This window comes from Hemitrygon akajei, unplaced genomic scaffold (genome assembly GCF_048418815.1).
Source record: "Hemitrygon akajei unplaced genomic scaffold, sHemAka1.3 Scf000090, whole genome shotgun sequence".
Lineage (NCBI taxonomy): Eukaryota > Metazoa > Chordata > Chondrichthyes > Myliobatiformes > Dasyatidae > Hemitrygon > Hemitrygon akajei.
The window spans coordinates 1,611,249-1,624,120 of record NW_027331976.1 but is presented as its reverse complement, the minus strand read 5'-3'; the positions used below and the strand labels follow the sequence as shown (position 1 = coordinate 1,624,120).

The following is a 12,872-nucleotide window of genomic DNA, read 5'->3' as shown; positions in this document are numbered from 1 at the left end:
GTGCTGGACACTGGGCTGAGTTCACAGGAATATAATGGACAGAGAGGGTGAGAGAGAGACAGTTCACAGGATAAATCCCCCACACCAGCAATGTGTCAGTGTTGGACACTGGGCTGGGTTCACAGGAAAATAATGGACAGAGAGGGTGAGAGAGGGACAGTTCACAGGATAAATCCCCCCACACCAGCAATGTGTCAGTGTGAGGGACAGTTCACAGGATAAATCCCCCACACCAGCAATGTGTCAGTGTTGGACACGGGGCTGAGTTTACAGGCATATAATGGACAGAGAGGGTGAGAGAGGGACAGTTCACAGGATAAATCCCCCACACCAGCAGTGTGTCAGAGTTGGACACTGGGCTGAGTTAACAGGAATATAATGGACAGAGAGGGTGAGAGAGGGACAGTTCACAGGATAAATCCCCCCACACCAGCAATGTGTCAGTGTTGGACACTGGGCTGGGTTCACAGGAAAATAATGGACAGAGAGGATGAGAGAGGGACATTTCACAGGATAAATCCCCCCACACCAGTTATGTATCAGTGTTGGACACTGGGCTGAGTTCACAGGAATATAATGGACAGAGAGGGTGAGAGAGGGACAGTTCACAGGATAAATCCCCCCACACCAGCAATGTGTCAGTGTTGGACACTGGGCAGAGTTTACAGGAATATAATGGACAGAGAGGGTGAGAGAGGGACAGTTCACAGGATAAATCCCCCCACACCAGCAATGTGTCAGTGTTGGACACTGGGCTGAGTTCACAGGAATATAATGGACAGAGAGGGTGAGAGAGGGGCAGTTCACAGGATAAATCCCTCGACACCAGCAATGTGTCAGTGTTGGACACTGGGCTGAGTTCACAGGAATATAATGGACAGAGAGGGTGAGAGAGGGACTGTTCACAGGATAAATAACCCCACACCAGCAATGTGTCAGTGTTGGACACTGGGCTGAGTTTACAGGAATATAATGGACAGAGAGGGTGAGAGAGGGACAATTCACAGGATAAATCCCCCCACACCAGCAATGTGTCAGTGTTGGACACTGGGCTGAGTTCACAGGAATATAATGGACAGAGAGAGTGAGAGAGGGACAGTTCACAGGATAATTCCCCCCACACCAGCAATGTGTCAGTGTTGGACACTGGGCTGAGTTCACAGGAATATAATTGACAGAGAGGGTGAGAGAGAGACAGTTCACAGGATAAATCCCCCCACACCAGCAATGTGTCAGTGTTGGACACTGGGCTGAGTTTACAGGAATATAATGGACAGAGAGGGTGAGAGAGGGACAATTCACAGGATAAATCCCCCCACACCAGCAATGTGTCAGTGTTGGACACTGGGCTGAGTTTACAGGAATATAATGGACAGAGAGGGTGAGAGAGGGACAGTTCACAGGATAAATCCCCCCACACCAGCAATGTGTCAGTGTTGGACACTGGGCTGAGTTTACAGGAATATAATGGACAGAGGGGTTGAGAGAGGGACAGTTCACAGGATAAATACCCCCATACCAGCAATGTGTCAGTGGTTGACCCTGGGCTGGGTTCACAGGTCAGTTAATGTCCCCGCCCGGTGAGCCGCACCTCCCGCCCTGTCATTGGTCAATACGCCTGCGCAGGGTTGCCAGACTGAAATTTTAATTTAAAGCCAAACAATAATAGAAAAATGCCAAACAAATTTCAATATTTCTCATACTCACATTCTATGAAAACCTCCAGATCCAGGTCATTACTATCCTCTTCTCAGGAATGAGTGGAACGTGCAGCATAAACCTTGTCCGATGTGAAGTTTTTTAGCATTTCTCGAGATGCAGTGAAGTCTTTGCAACACATTCCTGAAATCAATCATTCTGCCCTGATTCTCACCGTAGCATCAAGAAGATTCAGCTGCATTCTGTTTCGTGCCTTTGTTTTAACGGAGGATACAAGAGAAAATATCCTCACAACTACAGCATTGCTGACAGGGGTTGTTAGGCAAGTAAGGGCAAAGGTGGCAACCTCTTTAAATGCCTGATGGTAAAGTACACCAATCCAGAACTGTTCAGTGTCTGCAGGGAGTCCATCTTTCTTAAATGGAGCTTCTTCTTTCCAGTCGACAAAAGGCATTTTTCTGTGTTGTTCTTCAATAATGCTGACGTTGTTTCCTGCAAGGTGTATAAAGGGTAACTCGGAAAACATGGGCCTTGAGTCTTGATTTAAGATTATCACAGTGCTCAATTTTGATAAACTTTCAAATGTATCTCTCGCTGATGGAAATCTACATGTAACTTGACTGAAAGCTTCTTCTAGCATAGACATACATCTTTCTTTGACATTTTTTTTTCTAGATGGGCCTCAGAGCTGTTGTTCTGCTGTAGGATCTTATTACATACTGTTAAGAATTTGATACCAAAATCAACTCCATCAATATTTTTTTGTATTTTGGCATCATACAGTCTGTTCTGAAGACTCTTCTGGTGTAAGAATATTTGTTGGGACAATTCATAAGGATCAGCTTTGGTTTGCTGAAAAAGGCTGTTCAGTCTTTCAAATTCATGCACAACAGGTGTTGCAAACTCAAAGAACAAGTAGATTTTGTAGTCTGAGTGACAACATTTCCTTTAGGCGTCTTGCTTTGAATTTTGTACTAAACTTTGATTGGGCTAGTTCAGCAGAAGTGAAATAAGCCTTTAGCTCTTCCTAGTTCATCAGAACCTTTCCATGCACAAGCCACCGAGCAGATGAAGGGTTTACACCGAAAGGAGACACATCGTTTAGTCTAGACCACACAGAATTGTTGCACCCAACCATGTTTGATGCACCATCGGATGCAAAACCAATGTAATTTGCAAGACTCTGGCCACATCTTTTGATTTCCTTATCAATCAAATTGAATATGTTTTCCCCTGAAGCCTCTTGCACTGGAATTAAACCTAGACACCCAGTTACAATTTCCTTTGTCCTGTCACTTAAAAATCAAACTAAAATACACAAGTGTTTTTGTGTTGAAATGTCTGTAGATTCATCTATGATGACGGCATATTTCTTGTTCTGAAAGTCATCAGTAAATCAGTTGTCAGTGCAGGCGAAATGATGTTTTTGATTCAGCATGCACATTTAGTTTTACGTAACTCTATGTGCTCCAGTGTACTCCCATGCCCATGAGCTATCATGATTTCACTGAGGTGGTCAACTGTACATATCGCACAATGGCAGGTCATGCTGACAGCAATTTGCAGCTCTACTGCCTTAACTTTATCATTATCTTGCCTAGGAGTCTTTGTTACATTAAGCTGCGTCTGGAGTTCTCCGCTTGAGTGTGTTTCTCCGATTTTTCATGGTTTGAAAGGTTGCTAACTCTTGGTGAAATGTTGCAGGGGCACAATTTACAACAAGCTGCCCCCGATCCATCAGCAGCCTTTTGTACCCAGACAAGTTTTTCTTCCCATTTGCTGTTGTGAATCTGCAGACGCTGGAAATAAATAAAAACACAAAATGCTGGCAGAACTCACCAGGCCAGACAGCATCTATGGGAGGAGGAAATAATGACGTTTCGGGCCGAAACCCTTCATCAGGAGTGAAAACTGACCAAAAAACATCTTTCTCAATGGAAAATGTTTTAGAAACAGGATGGCTTGTAATTTTCGTGCGGATAATGTTAACAAGTGAAAAAGCCGGGAAAAAGCCAAATGAATTTTCCGAAGCCAAACAAATTGAAAAAAAGCCAATTTTCTGGAATTTGCTCCGAAAAAGCCGATCAGGTGACCGTGCACCGTCGCGCGCAGTTCGCCATACGTCACTGCTCAGGTAACTCCGCCCACCCCGAGTTACGTCATTGGTCAGGTAAACCGTCGGCTCGCGAGCTCAACCCTCCGTCTCTGGTCGGTTCATTTCCCGCAGCGCGAGCCCCACCTTCCTCGCTTCTTTATTGGTCGGTCAGTCCGTCAATCCTGCCAGCCCCACCTCCCTCCCTCCGTCATTGGTCGATTAATCTGCCCGCGTCTCGAGGTTCGCGCTCCGCCTGAAGGTGTCGGAGTGTCTGAATGTGGGGGGGGGTCAGAGGGTGAGGGAGGGTCTCGGTGAGGGTGTCTGAGTGGGTTTGGAGTGACTGAGGGTGAGGAGGGTCAGAACGTGAGGAGTGTCTCGGTGAGGGTGTCTGAGTGTGTTTGGAGTGACTGAGGGCGAGGAGGGTCAGAAGGTGAGGACTGTCTCGGTGAGGGTGTCTGAGTGTGTTTGGAGTGACTGAGGGCGAGGAGAGTCAGAAGGTGAGGAGTGTCTCGGTGAGGGTGTCTTTGGAGTGACTGAGGGCGAGGAGGGTCTCGGTGAGGGTGTCTGAGTGTGTTTGAAGTGACTGACGGTGAGGAGGGTCTGTGGGTGAGGATTGTCTCGGTGAGGGTGTCTGAGTGTGTTTGGAGTGACTGAGGGTGAGGAGGGTCAGAAGGTGAGGAGTGTCTCGGTGAGGGTGTCTGAGTGTGTTTGGAGTGACTGAGAGCGAGGAGGGTCAGAAGGTGAGGAGTGTCTCGGTGAGGGTGTCTTTGGAGTGACTGAGGGCGAGGAGTGTCTCGGTGAGGGTGTCTGAGTGTGTTTGGAGTGACTGAGGGCGAGGAGAGTCAGAAGGTGAGGAGTGTCTCGGTGAGGGTGTCTTTGGAGTGACTGAGGGCGAGGAGTGTCTCGGTGAGGGTGTCTGAGTGTGTTTGGAGTGACTGAGGGCGAGAGGGGTCTGTGGGTGAGGAGTGTCTCGGTGAGGGTGTCTGAGTGTGTTTGGAGTGACTGAGGGCGAGGAGGGTCAGAAGGTGAGGAGTGTCTCGGTGAGGGTGTCTGAGTGTGTTTGGAGTGACTGAGGGCGAGGAGGGTCTCGGTGAGGGTGTCTGAGTGTGTTTGGAGTGACTGACGGTGAGGAGGGTCTGTGGGTGAGGAGTGTCTCGGTGAGGGTGTCTGAGTGTGTTTGGTGTGACTGAGGGTGAGGAGGGTCAGAAGGTGAGGAGTGTCTCGGTGAGGGTGTCTGAGTGTGTTTGGAGTGACTGAGGGCGAGGAGGGTCAGAAGGTGAGGAGTGTCTCGGTGAGGGTGTCTGAGTGTGTTTGGAGTGACTGAGAGCGAGGAGGGTCAGAAGGTGAGGAGGGTCTCGGTGAGGGTGTCTGAGTGTGTTTGGAGTGACTGAGGGCGAGGAGGGTCTCGGTGAGGGTGTCTGAGTGTGTTTGGAGTGACTGAGGGCGAGGAGGGTCTCGGTGAGGGTGTCTGAGTGTGTTTGGAGTGACTGAGGGTGAGGAGGGTCAGCAGGTGAGGATTGTCTCGGTGAGGGTGTCTGAGTGTGTTTGGAGTGACTGAGGGCGAGGAGGGTCAGAAGGTGAGGAGGGTCTCGGTGAGGGTGTCTGAGTGTGTTTGGAGTGACTGAGGGCGAGGAGGGTCAGAAGGTGAGGATTGTCTCGGTGAGGGTGTCTGAGTGTGTTTGGAGTGACTGAGGGCGAGGAGGGTCTGTGGGTGAGGATTGTCTCGGTGAGGGTGTCTGAGTGTGTTTGGTGTGACTGAGGGTGAGGAGGGTCAGAAGGTGAGGAGTGTCTCGGTGAGGGTGTCTGAGTGTGTTTGGAGTGACTGAGAGCGAGGAGGGTCAGAAGGTGAGGAGTGTCTCGGTGAGGGTGTCTGAGTGTGTTTGGAGTGACTGAGGGCGAGGAGGGTCAGAGGGTGAGGGAGGGTCTCGGTGAGGGTGTCTGAGTGTGTTTGGAGTGACTGAGGGCGAGGGGGGTCAGAAGGTGAGGAGGGTCTCGGTGAGGGTGTCTGAGTGTGTTTGGAGTGTCTGAGGGCAAGGAGGGTCAGAAGGTGAGGAGGGTCTCAGTGAGGGTGTCCGAGTGTGTTTGGAGTGACTGAGGGCGAGGAGGGTCAGAAGGTGAGGAGGGTCTCGGTGAGGGTGTCTGAGTGTGTTTGGAGTGACTGAGGGTGAGGAGGGTCTGTGGGTGAGGATTGTCTCGGTGAGGGTGTCTGAGTGTGTTTGGAGTGACTGAGGGCGAGGAGGGTCAGAAGGTGAGGAGGGTCTATGTGAGTGTGTCTGAGTGTGTTTGGAGTGACTGAGGGTGAGGAGGGTCTCTGGGTGAGGATTGTCTCGGTGAGGGTGTCTGAGTGTGTTTGGAGTGACTGAGGGCGAGGAGGGTCAGAAGGTGAGGAGGGTCTCGGTGAGTGTGTCTGAGTGTGTTTGGAGTGACTGAGGGTGAGGAGGGTCAGAAGGTGAGGAGGGTCTCGGTGAGTGTGTCTGAGTGTGTTTGGAGTGACTGAGGGTGAGGAGGGTCTGTGGGTGAGGATTGTCTCGGTGAGGGTGTCTGAGTGTGTTTGGAGTGACTGAGGGTGAGGAGGGTCTCGGTGAGTGTGTCTGAGTGTGTTTGGAGTGACTGAGGGCGAGGAGGGTCTGTGGGTGAGGATTGTCTCGGTGAGGGTGTCTGAGTGTGTTTGGAGTGACTGAGGGCGAGGAGAGTCAGAAGGTGAGGAGGGTCTCGGTGAGGGTGTCTGAGTGTGTTTGGTGTGACTGAGGGCGAGGAGGGTCAGAAGGTGAGGAGGGTCTCGGTGAGGGTGTCTGTGTGTTTGGAGTGACTGAAGGTGAGAGGGGTCTGTGGGTGAGGAGTGTGTCGGTGAGGGTGTCTGAGTGTGTTTGGAGTGTCTGAGGGCGAGGAGGGTCAGAAGGTGAGGAGGGTCTCGGTGAGGGTGTCTGAGTGTTTGGAGTGACTGAGGGCGAGGAGGGTCAGAAGGTGAGGATTGTCTCGGTGAGGGTGTCTGTGTGTTTGGAGTGACTGAAGGTGAGAGGGGTCTGTGGGTGAGGATTGTCTCGGTGAGGGTGTCTGAGTGTGTTTGGTGTGACCGAGGGCGAGGAGGGTCAGAAGGTGAGGAGGGTCTCGGTGAGGGTGTCTGTGTGTTTGGAGTGACTGAAGGTGAGAGGGGTCTGTGGGTGAGGAGTGTGTCGGTGAGGGTGTCTGATTGTGTTTGGTGTGACTGAGGGCCAGAGGGGTCTGTGGGGGAGTGAAGGTAGTAGCTGAGGATGATTCAGTGAGGGAGGGTCTGATAGTGATGAGGTTTTCAGTGAGGGAAGGATTGACCGTGAGGGAGGGAATGAGGATAAGCAGTGTCTCTGTAGGAGGGTGAGGAATGTTCTTGGTTAGAGAGGGTATGAGAGTGAGGAGGGTCTTGGTGAGGGAAGGTCTTGGTGAGGGAAGATTTGGGGGTGAGGGTCTTGATGAGGGTGGTTCTTGGGGTGTGGAGGGTCTCGATGAGGGAGGTTCTGAGAGTGGGGAGGGTCACAGTGAGGATGGTGTTAGTGAGGGGTGTCTGAGGGTGAGGAGGGTCTTGGTGAGGGAGGAGCTGAAGCTGAGAAGGGTCTCAGACCATGGGGCCTTTTACATTGAGTGTTGGTCTGAGTAGATCCTGAGGCAGAAATGGGTCTGAGGTGAGGGAAGACTCTAGGATAAGGGATGGACTGAGGAAACTCATGGGGTAAGAGGACGGTGTCAGCTGTAGCAGCTCCAGGGATGAGCTGAAAGATCTCCTGAGGTAGTGGGAGGGATCGAGGTGAGGGATGAATCCGAGGGAGCTCCTGAGATCAAGCGACCATCTGACTTGAGGGATCTCTGTAGGGTGAAAGATGGCCGGATCTGAGGGACTGACTAGGGAGCTTCTGAGGTACTGGTACGGTCTGGTGTGAGGGATGGACCTGAGGGAGCTCCTGAGGTAGCGGGGTAGTCAGTGTGAGGGCTCTCCTGAGGGTGAGGGATGGTGTGTTGAGAGGGAGCTCCCTAGGGTGAGGGACGGTGTGTTGAGAGGGAGCTCCCGAGGGTGAGGGACGAGTCTGAGGTGGGCAGAGTCCCAATGGTCAGAGTCCACTGATGACGGGTCTGTTACAGGAAGGTGTCAGACTGAGAGCGATGGACTCTCCGTGTCAGAGGCAGAGGCAACGTCTGGTGAGGAGCCACAGGGGAACATTGAACAACAGATGGAAACCAGGCTGAGGTGAGAGATGGAGCTGAGACTGGGAGGGTGAACATTTCCTCTGGTCTCACTCCCCACTGAGATATCACTGCTGTCCCATCCCTGCCCCTATTATCCTGAATTAATCTCTACAACACTGTCCACCATGACCCTCTGCTCTAGAATTACCTCCCGAGACCCCTCCACCACTGAGTGTATGTCCCTCATGATTGTCTACACCTCTATAAGATGACCACTCATTCTCCTACACTCCAATGGGGACAAAACAAAAAGTCCCAACCTGCTCACCCTCTGTCCATAACTCAGTCCCACAAGTCCTGGCAACATCCTGGTAAATCTCCTCTGCACTCTGTCCAGCTTCATGATATTGTTCCTGTCACAGTGTGACTAAACCTGAGCATAGTATTCCAAATCTGGCCTCACCAACATCTTGTACAATGTCAGAACATAGAAATAGGAGCAGGAGAAGACTCACAAACACGAGACAATCTGCAGATGCTGGAAATCCAAAGCAACACGCACAAAATGCTGGAGGAACTCAGCAGGTCAGGCAGCATCTGTGGAAAAGAGCAAACAGTCGACGTTTCAGGCCGAGACCCTTCATCAGGACAGAAGAGAAAGAAGAGAAGTCCGATTAAGAAGGTGGGGGGAGTGGAGGAGGAAGTACAAGGTGGTGGGTGACAGGTGAAACCGGGAGAGCGGGAGGAGGTGAAGTAAAGAACTGGGAAGTTTGATGAAAGAGATAAAGGGCTGGAGAAGGGGAATCTGATAAAGGGTAGAAGACCATGGGAGAAAGGGAAGGGTAGGAGCACCTGAGGCAGGTGATGGGCAGGTAAGGAGATGAGGTGAAAGAGGGAAAAGGGAATGGAGAATGGTGAAGGGGGTGTGGGCAATTACCAGAAGCTCAAGAAATTGATGTTCATGCCAACTGTTTGGATGCAACCCAGACAGAATATAAAGTGTTGCTCCCCCCACCTGAGTGTGGCTTCATCACGACAGTAGAGGAGACCATGGACTGACATGTCGGAATGGGAAGCAGAATTGAAATGGGTGGCCACTGGGAAATCCTGCTTTTTCTGGCAGATGGATCGTAGGTGCTCGGTGAAGCGGTCTCCTGATTTTCATTGGGTCTCTCTGATATACAGGAGGCCACAACAGGAGCACCTAATACAGTAGATGGCCCCAACAGACTCACAGGAATGGTAGTGAGGGATGAGGTGCAGGGACAGTTGTGACTCTTGTTTCGCTTGGAAGGATGAGTACCAGGAGGAGATCAGTGGGGAGGGAGTTGTGTCGGGAGCGATCCCTGTGGAAAATGGGAGTGGGAGTGCGGGAGAGGGCGAAGGCACAGAGTGAATCTCGCTCCACACCGTCCCGTCACACACACCAGGGGTCAGACACAGAGTGAATCTCCCTCCACACCGTCCCATTACACACTCCCCCGGTCAGACACAGAGTGAAGCTCCCTCCACACCGTCCCATTGCACACTCCCGGGGTCAGACACAGAGTGAATCTCCCTCCACACTGTCCCATCACACACTCCCGGGGTCAGACGCAGAGTGAAGCTCCCTCCACACCGTCCCATCACACACTCCCGGGGTCAGACTCAGCGTGAATCTCCCTGCACACCGTCCCATCGCACACTCCTGGGGTCAGACACAGAGTGAATCTCCCTCCACACCGTCCCATCGCACACTCCTGGGGTCAGACACAGAGTGAATCTCCCTCCACACTGTCCCATCACACATTCCCAGGGTCAGACACAGAGTGAATCTCTCTCCACACCGTCCCATCACACACTCCAGGGGTCAGACATAGAGTGAATCTCCCTCCACACCGTCCCATCACACACTCCCGGGGTCAGACACAGAGTGAATCTCCCTCCGCACCGTCCCATCACTCACATCCGGGGTCAGACACAGAGTGAATCTCTCTCCACACCGTCCCATCACGCACTCCCGGGGTCAGACACAGAGTGAATCTCCCTCCACACCGTCCCATCACACACTCCCGGGGTCAGACAGAGTGAATCTCCCTCCACACCGTCCCATCACACACTCCCGGGGTCAGACACAGAGTGAATCTCCCTCCACACCGTCCCATCACACACTCCCGGGGTCAGACACAGAGTGAATCTCCCTCCACACCGTCCCATCGCACACTCCCGGGGTCAGACACAGAGTGAATCTCCCTCCACACCGTCCCATCGCACACTCCTGGGGTCAGACACAGAGTGAATCTCCCTCCACACTGTCCCATCACACACTCCCGGGGTCAGACACAGAGTGAATATCTCTCCACACCGTCCCATCACACACTCCAGGGGTCAGACATAGAGTGAATCTCCCTCCACAACGTCCCATCACACACTCCCGGGGTCAGACACAGAGTGAATCTCCCTCCACACCGTCCCATCACACACTCCCGGGGTCAGATAGATTGAATCTCCCTCCACACCGTCCCATCACACACTCCCGGGGTCAGACACAGAGTGAATCTCCCTCCACACCGTCCCATCACACACTCCCAGGGTCAGACACAGAGTGAATCTCCCTCCACATCGTCCCATCACACACTCCCAGGGTCAGACACAGAGTGAATCTCCCTCCACACCGTCCCTTCACACACATCCGGGTTCAGACACAGAGTGAATCTCTCTCCACACCATCCCATCACACACATCCGGGGTCAGACACAGAGTGAATCTCTCTCCACACTGTCCCATCACACGCTCCCGGGGTCAGACACAGAGTGAATCTCCCTCCATACCGTCCCATCACACACTCCCGGGGTCAGACATAGAGTGAATCTCCCTCCACACTATCCCATCACACACACTCAAGTTGGCTTGCCACCTTCCTGCCTCCCTCCCCTCATCTCCCATGCCCTCTACCCCTCAGTGACAATGACTGCGAGGAGGGCGAGGAGGAACTGAGCGAGATGGATTCCGATGGTGTTTACGAGTTCTTCGATGACCCCAAGGATGAGAATTACATCCCTTCATCTGATAGGTGTGTGTGTGTGTGTGTGTTCGAGAAATCGATGTTCATGCCATCTGGTTGGATGCTCCCAGACAGAATATAAAGTGTTGCTCCCCCAGCCTGAGTGTGGCTTCATCACGACAGTAGAGGAGACCATGGACTGACATGTTGGAATGGGAATGGGAAGCAGAATTGAAATGGATGGCCACTGGGAAATCCTGCTTTTTCTGGCAGATGGATCGTAGGTGCTCGGTGAAGCGGTCTCCCAATTTTCATTGGGTCTCTCTGATATGCAGGAGGCCACACCAGGAGCACCGGATACAGTAGATGCCCCAACAGACTCACAGGTGAAGTGTCAGCTCACCTGGAAGGACAGTTTGGGGCCCTGAATGGTAGTGAGGGAAGCGGTTTGGGGACAGTTGTAGCTCTTGTTCTGCTTGCAAGTGTACCATCTGTGTCCCCAATTTACCCCCGTTCGCCTCGGGTGATCCGCAGTCGCCCCACCAATAGTGCAATACTTCGGTGTAAATACAGTGTAATGCCCCCCCCCCCCCAGTACACACTCGCAACACAAGTATCAGACAATACACCAAAGGTGAGTAAATAATTACAACTTTATAGTTATTTCTTAGCGATGGACTAGTAGAAACAGATAACCTAAAAACACCAAATCAGTAAGTTTATCAGTTTGTGCACATAATCTTTTAATACGTTGGAGCTCACGCCTCCGGTTCCATCCACAACGACCTTCCGAGCCTTCGGCCACCGTCCGAACCGCCAACGTCCAGTATCCGCTGCCCTGGAACCGCTGTCCGCTCGTCACACGTCATCCTCCTCGCTCGCCTCCCGATAAAAGACCGTGAACTCCTGCTCAGCTCACAGATACAAGATAGTATAACAATTCTCCGTTGGCTAGTTCCCCCCTTAGCTACAGTTATAACCCAAACATTCCAGAAACAGAAACCCATTACAGCATTAAGTAACATTACAGAGAAGCCATTTCATTATAACAATACAAAGAAGCCATTTTGTTAGCCTGAACAGTTAACACCACAGTTACTGGTACTGAGAGCCCTACATAAGACTTTTACTCGTGTATATGAAGGTTGTAAGTTGTAAGGTCAATTCCAATTCATTTTATTCAGTAACTAGGATGTAGACTACAAATTGCAACAGGAGATAGGAAGGGCATGTAAAAAGGACAATGTAATGATAACCATGGGGATTTCAATTTGCAGGTAGATTGGGAAAATCATGTTGGTGCTGAATCCCAAAAGAAGGAATTCGTAGAATGCCTACGAGATGGCTTTTTAAAGCAGCTTGTGGTTGAGCCCACCAGGGAAAAGACAAGTCTGAATTTGGTGTTGTGTAATGAGACAGAGATCATGATATAGAATTCACCCTGCAGTTTGAGAGGGAGAAGCTAAAATCAGATGTATCAGTATTACAGTGGAGTAAAGGGAACTACAGAGGCATGAGAGAGGAGCTGGCCAAAGTTGATTGGAAGCGGACATTAGTAGAGATGATGGCAGAGCAGCAATGGCTGGAGTTTCTGGGAGTAATTTGGAAATGCAGGATAGATAAATACCAAAGAAGAAGAAATATTGCAAAGGGAGGATAAGGCAACTGTGGCTAGAAAGAGAAGTCAATTACAGCATAAATTTGAAAGCAAGGGCATTCAGTAAATCAATAATTAGTGGGAAGCTGGAGGGTTTTAAAAAGTAAATGAAGGCAATAAAAAAGCAATAACTAGAAAAGATTAAATGTGAAGGTTAATTAGCCAGTAATACAAAAGAAGAAAACAAAAGGTTTTTCAGGTATGCAAAAAGTAAAATAGAGACAAGTGGAAAATGACACTGGAGAGGTCATAATGCAGTATTAAGAAAGGCGGCCAAACTTAATAAGTATTTTGTATTTTTCTTCACTCTGAAAGACACCATT

General features: G+C 50.9%; 2 long non-coding RNA genes across 2 annotated transcripts in view; both read left to right on the top strand.

The window, feature by feature from the left end:
* Window positions 1-4,754: 4,754 nt before the first annotated feature.
* LOC140722824 (uncharacterized) overlaps window positions 4,755-12,872 on the top strand; it is a 132,056-nt gene continuing 123,938 nt past the window's right edge. The window contains exons 1-2 of the long non-coding RNA XR_012097753.1: window positions 4,755-4,879; window positions 5,098-5,247. This is a non-coding gene — a long non-coding RNA (uncharacterized lncRNA). The remainder of the gene's footprint in view (window positions 4,880-5,097; window positions 5,248-12,872) is intronic.
* Window positions 6,978-10,955, top strand: LOC140722825 (uncharacterized). The gene is made up of 3 exons (XR_012097754.1): window positions 6,978-7,105; window positions 7,865-7,970; window positions 10,851-10,955. It is a non-coding gene; the product is annotated as an uncharacterized lncRNA (long non-coding RNA).